This window comes from Camelina sativa, chromosome 19 (genome assembly GCF_000633955.1).
Source record: "Camelina sativa cultivar DH55 chromosome 19, Cs, whole genome shotgun sequence".
Lineage (NCBI taxonomy): Eukaryota > Viridiplantae > Streptophyta > Magnoliopsida > Brassicales > Brassicaceae > Camelina > Camelina sativa.
In genome coordinates, this window is record NC_025703.1 from 17,262,471 (window position 1) to 17,269,420 (window position 6,950).

The following is a 6,950-nucleotide window of genomic DNA, read 5'->3' on the forward strand; positions in this document are numbered from 1 at the left end:
CCCCCCCCCCTAAAATGTAAAAAACTAAAAACACATCATTTTTAAAGAGTTAGGCTGATGGTTGTGTTGGGCTCATATTCTTGGGCTGAAATAAGATGTAGAGAGATTGATCTTCAAGCCTTTTTAAGTTAAAACTATTTATTTATAGGTTGCATTATTAATAATAATAAAAAAAAGTCCATTTCTCATTTTCAAGAACAAACTGACTCTTGAAAATTAACATGGAAATTTTGCGAAAGTAGTTAAAAATTTTATATCTGAAAATGCGACGGATTTTGATTTGAAAGTTTTATGAATTAACATTTTATATGATTCATGTCTATATGGTATTACTATTGTACCTTAAAAAAAATCTAGTGTACTTATATTTGAGATTATATATACATAGAGATAATATGATATACAATACTCATACTGGGTATGGGAGATAAATTTGTCTGATATAAGCTAATACAACAAATAAGAATGAAGGTGATGGTTCAAATCTTTCAATTTAAGTTTTTTTTTTACTTAAACTATTTAATATTTGTGTGTTTGACATAATTCTAAACATATCCATTTCCTTTTTTTTTTTATAAACTCTTTCCACGCTTTCAAACATTTCTTCATCTCTTGAGCAATCTTCTTGTAGTTTCCCATGAGTTGTTACATCATTTTCTCAAGTTTGCTTTTTTGGAATCCCTCTTTGATAGTTGTTATATTGTACATGGTCTTAAAGACTTTTGTGGATAAACTTGGTCTTCGGGGTTCTCAACATATGTGACTCTATAGGTACATATGTAGGTGATCCTTGTAGTTTTGATTGAAACCTTGGTTTTGGTAATTCCCTTGAATGTAGTTTATCTCCTCAGTTCTTTCATGCCAAACACCATTACATACATTAATACACGTTTGCACCTTCTCCGCTGACAAATAGCTCCTATTTGGTTTGTCTTCAAAAAGAAAATTGAACATCTCTTTCAATTATTTGGATCTCGTCAGTCTCTACATTGCTAACATCAATTGTTGTTGGCTAAAGACACTTTGCTCATCTAAACTAGATCACTTGAATTTAATAACAATTTGATGTCACGATGAAACCAACGTTACAAATGGCGGCTAAAATAAATTAAGCATGATGAAAACCAAACCTAGATCATGTGCATGTTACAAGCAAATAAAACTGTTCCTAAAACACTTCATGATAAGAACAAATAGTCTGTGCCCATCAAATACCACGTCTATGCATTTTGAAACGACAAATTATTATCGAGAAACGATAGAGACCTAAAGACAGCTGTGAAGGATCTGGCTTCGAAGATAACACTCTCTTCGACCCATTGCTATTTATGTATCAGAGAGACAGCTAATTTACTTGAAACACAAACCTCCAACGTTCCTATTCTTTTTTCTCCCTAACTTAAAAAAATCCGTCTTTACTTAAATTAAATAACGAACCAACGTATTGTCTCCATGCATAAGTTAAAAGCAGGAACGGCCAAATTAACATTAGTGGCACCCATGTGTCGGTTTTAATGGTCGGTCCATTGTTCTTTACTTCTTTTAGTTTATATTCTAATCTTCCTGACATTAAGCTGAAGTTAATTTTTTTTTTTTTTTTTTTGAACGAAGCTGAAGTTAATTAAGTATTGTATCTTCTTACTTAAAAGAAAATCTAGTAGTCGTGTTAAGTCAAGACAGTCTCAAAATGGTAGAAATGATGAGTGTGCGATATAGTTGACTTTTATAGTTTTATTGTATTTTAGTTTCATAATATATTTGTGAAACAGTTACAAACACGCATCTCCCACTTTAGAATCCCAATACACATTCATGTGTATAGGAATCTATAAATATTTTAAACATTTATACTTTCTGCTGCTAAAAATGAATACATTCCTGATGGACATGTACAGCTAGAGAGGATGATCAGTGGTGGCAAAGCAACGAACTTAACGGCTCTCGGCAAAAGAAGGCTCTAGACCACGTAAAGTTTTGAAATTTGCGGAGAAAAAGAAATAATCGCAAATTATATTTCTATTTTTGCTCTTTCTTTAGGTCTCTTTAAAGTTTAAAGTTTAACATCCCAATGAGTTATTTTCTTTCAAAGATATGTGCACATATCATACCATAACCCACTACGTTAACTGTACTACCAAAACCCACTACGTTACATATCCTGATCAGCTCATAAATATATTAGACATCTATGATATTCGCGGAGTAGTTTTGAAGAGGGTTTGATATTAGCACATACATCTTCATGAATTTTTTTTCCTTTTGAATATATATATATATATATATATAGATATTGCAGTGCATGTTAAAATTTGCTTTCAAATGGTTGAATGATTCACCCATATATATATCAAACCGACGAACATCGAGTTTCGATGACTAGAGCTTATTTATGCGATTATTTTCTATTCTCAAACGGCCAGCAACAAAACTTTGAAACTGACTGAAAAAATAACACAGGAGGATGAAGATCATGACAAAGTTCTAGGTCAATGCACAGTCTTATATCATATTTATGGTAAACTTGAAAGTACTCTTAGCTTAGGGCAAATCTTGGCATCTTTTTTTTTTTTTACGATTTACTTGATGATATAGAGAGATAATTCGTTTTATCTATTTATTTTATGTAAAATAAGATAGGATATAAATGATCAAGAGTGAAGCCTGAAGCGGTAATATGGACGTAGTTTGCTTGTTGTATATCATATTATTGAATCAAGCTATCGAGTGGAAACACTGTTTCTACATTCAGAATTTTCTTAAATGATATTTATCGGTATTGCTAAGATAATTGGTTATCAATCAGAATCAATACGTTTAATTATAAGAAAACATCCACTAGTAAAAATAAGTTATATAGTTACAAAAAAATGTGCAGGAAAACTCTTGTTTTTCGTAGCCAAAAAAAATTGTTACAGATTTGTTACAAAAACAATTAGTAATTATTTACTCGTCACAAACTGACTCCTTCATCGCAATTCGTCACTACTTGCTACAGATTAGATACAGCCGAATTTGTCGCCATTTACTACTAATTGATACAGTTATCTATGCTGGTTTAAGACAACTACCATCAAACGTATTAGTAGCAAATGGTTACAAAACGTGACAAAAATTGGTGTGGCTACATACTCACAAAAATCTTTAAGGATGGTTGTCACTATTTTGTTACTAATTGGGACAAGGTGTTTGCCACATAGTTTGCATATTAAAATCCTGTTTTGCTGATAAAAAAAAAAAATCCTGTTTTGCAAAATTTATTTAAATGAATATATATATAACTTTTTATTGCATTCATCATCAAAATTATCCATTACATAAAACATGACATTAAAGGTGGCAATTGCTGGCCAGTACGAGTTGTTAAGTGGTTTACAAAGGCATTGAATTTTGGTTTCAAAGATTTAGCTGATCGGCCACCATCCTCACCAAAATCATTGAACCTGCTCGAAGAAACAGGTATTGAACAAAAGTGACATTACAATATCTTTGCAAGTGAAACCGATTGCAATGCATCTCATATAACCAAGTGGAGAGAGTCAAGGGAACAAAGGAAAATAGATTTTTAAAAGAGATAAGTACACATATTGCCAACTGAGAGTCTGAGACCATGAACAAAGAACAACAAAACTCTACTACAATCGACATTTATCCAAAGAACCTAACAAGACTCGTTGAAGTAAACTACATTAATATCCAACTCAACAAGCAAATTTTAACCGTGATCTGAGAGAGAGAAAGAAGAAAATGGTAATGACTTAAGAATTCTATTTAAGGAAGTGTTCTTATCAAAACCTGCAGAAAAGGACCATCAAAAAGCAAAGCAAAACCTGTAATATCTCAGTGTAATAAATAATAATGAGAGACCTTATAAGTGACACAATGAGTAGTCTAGTTAGTCAATTTCAGTTTAGCTTAGCTCACATGTATATGTAAAGAGAGTACTTTTGAGTGCATCCAAAATATGATTCATGATTGAGCTACAATGACATTCAATATGCAAGAAACTTCAAGCTCTAAACTTGTAAGAACCATCTCCAAATTCTATCAACTAATTTACAACATCTCAAAAAAAAACTCTTAGCAAACCCAGCACGAGACTGTGTGGATAGAGCAAGAGAAAGTAACAAACTTGGAGGTCTTAGAGCCATGGAACTTAAATCTCTTTAACTTTTAGCCGCTAAATAAAAAAAAAACAAGCCACAACTAAACTACAAAGCTTTAGCAGACCTGCAAATTTGTCTTCCTTGCCAATTTAAGAATCGTTTAACAAGGACCAATAATGAATGTTTAATTTACCTACTTCTCGTTAAAATCAGATAAGACTATTTGCAACAAGGACCAATAATGAATGAATGTTCTGTTCCAACATCCGATGAATTAAGATGATCAGCTATTAGAAAGTAGAAACACATGGTCGATCTGAGATTGGAGATCAAGATAAAAGGGAGAGGAAATCGAGAAGGGGTTATTAGATACAACCAAAGAAATAATCAGAGACAGAGAATCACCCAAACACAGAAACAAAGCAGCGCTCCAAGATAGAGCTGAGAAATACAGAGACAGAGCTGTAGAATAGATCACAAAACCGAAGAAAAAGAGAGAGAAGACCTACAAAATGTTACAGAGATCTGTGAAAGTTTAGCCGTTGCCGTTGGAAAGAATCGCCGACGAAATAGATTTTGAGGAAGAAGAAGAAGAAGAAGATTATATACCTAATAAAAACCCTAAATCGATACAAGAGAAAAGTAATCGAAAAGGGGTCACATGGAAGAACCCTAAATCGATACAAACCCAGAAATCAATAATTGCTACACTTTTCTTTTGTTACTATCCGTCATTATATACCTACGTTTAGTGACATATTAGCTACAAATTAAATTAACTAATACTTTGTCACTAATTTGTAACTTTCTGTAGTTATAGTTTACTACTAATTTTTCCCTAACAATCACATGTAGCTATATGAACATCTTTTACTAGTGATCGACCAATAAAAAAAAAACTATTACAATGTCACTTCATCTATATATGACGAAGCAAGAGATTAGGACAGTTATATATATATAAATTAAATAGTCCTCCTGTAGTTCATATAAATGCACTGCAATTGCATATAGAAGACATCCACAAGAAGACAACATGTAGACAGAAAGCTAACTGAATAAAAAAGAAACATTATATGGTTTTAGCTAAAAACGAAATTTAATGTTAGAGAACTGATATAAGAAACAGCTGGAGGCAATCTATATGTTGTTTGCAACACCCCCACTTGACTTCCCTTCTTTGGCTCTTTCTCATTTTTTAAAGTGATATTTAAAATTTATTAGTCTTATATTACCCACAGTAGACAATAAACAAGGCTTATATGTTTTGAAGCATAACTTTTACATATTCATCTTAAATATTAAAATACATCAAACATTTTTGTGTGGCATATATGGTAAATAACATATATATAAATTCTTTCAAAATCATATAGTTTATACACAATACGAATACGTTTGGAAGTCAATCTTAAGACACATCAATTTATGATCTGTTCTTTTTTTTTTGTTTTTTTTCTTGTGTGTACCATGCATGGTCTTTTGTGGCTAACGAGGTAAATCATATATCTTAATGTCCACAATTATATAGTTACAAAAAATATTCTTCTCGGATATCATTTTATAGGGGAAAAAAAAAAAATTATAGATGTTAAAAAAATGTAATTATCTTTTAAAAAAATTCACACCTACAATCACTAACCACGAGTGAGAAAGCTTAAAAGCGTATATAATGAGTTTGATGAGAGAAGTATATAATAAATACATGTCTACATACATAATAATACTACTTCATAACAGAAATGATATGACAATAAATACAGGTGCATATGAGGGTGTCTCGGCGTCTCGCTATCATTTGATTGTCACAAAATGTTTTTGTATGATTTAAATGTGAAACCTAACGTGCACCTAAGCAATAAAACTTTTAAAACAAGGTCATATTTTTCATATAAATTAAAGATAAGGCCATTACATTTTCTTTGTTTCTTTTTGGAGTTCTTCTGTTCTAAATGTCCCACTTCTTTAGTTGAAAGTTTAGCACAAGCATTTAACTTAAAAGATCATGAAAAACCCATTTCAGAGAAGTTGCGCGCATGGATCTCATTCGCGTCGATTTCTCTCTCAAACCACTTTCTCTTCTGATCACAACCTCGTGCACCGTCGGTAGGGTTCTCCATTGATTCCGGCAACGAAGAGGACCCTGTGGATCATGGTGCTTCATCCGTAAACCGCTGCATCAGCTAGGCAAAGATCTCAGATCAAAATCAAGGGAGACGTGGAGGGGAGAAGTCTCTTCGAGACACTGTCGGTGAGAGCTCCATCGCTGGTGTAGCGATGCAGAACAGAAGAAGGAGATTCACGGCGAGGAACGAATGAAGATGGTGGTTAGATCTGCAGACTAGAGATTCTGGAGGTTTTGCTGCACTGTTGTTCGATGGGGGAGGTCGTCTGCAGCAAGGCGGAGCTAAGCCATCGTTGAAGGTTTGCAGATCTACTCTCTACCGCTATTCCTCTCTCACGACTAAACTTGAATCTCTTCGACAAAGGTAAGCTCGGTTATCTTCTTCCTCCTCAACTACGGTTCTACGGTGGCGGGATGACAACGGATCCTAGATCACCATCTCCGTTCGACTCACGGCGTTCAGGCACACTGGAGGCCCTGTTCCGGTGTGTATCCACAATTCTTGGACGGCGGCTCCAATAGAGTTTTTCTTTTGGGAGATTAGGGTTTCCTGTACCGGTTAAGGAAACCGAGTCGGTTTTGTATCTTGTGGTTTTGTTTGGTTTGTTGTATTCGGTTTAGGCTCTAAGGGGATTGTAATGGGCCTAAATCCGGAAATAGCCCATCAGACATTTACTTGTATAATTGAATAACCTTTAACAAAAAAAAAAAAAAAAAAAAAA

General features: G+C 33.4%; 1 long non-coding RNA gene across 1 annotated transcript; it reads right to left on the reverse strand.

Moving 5' to 3' along the window:
• LOC104766585 lies at positions 3,254-5,194 on the reverse strand. Its single transcript, XR_764071.2, has 2 exons — positions 4,613-5,194; positions 3,254-3,440 (listed from the first exon to the last, which is right to left on the reverse strand). It is a non-coding gene; the product is annotated as an uncharacterized LOC104766585 (long non-coding RNA).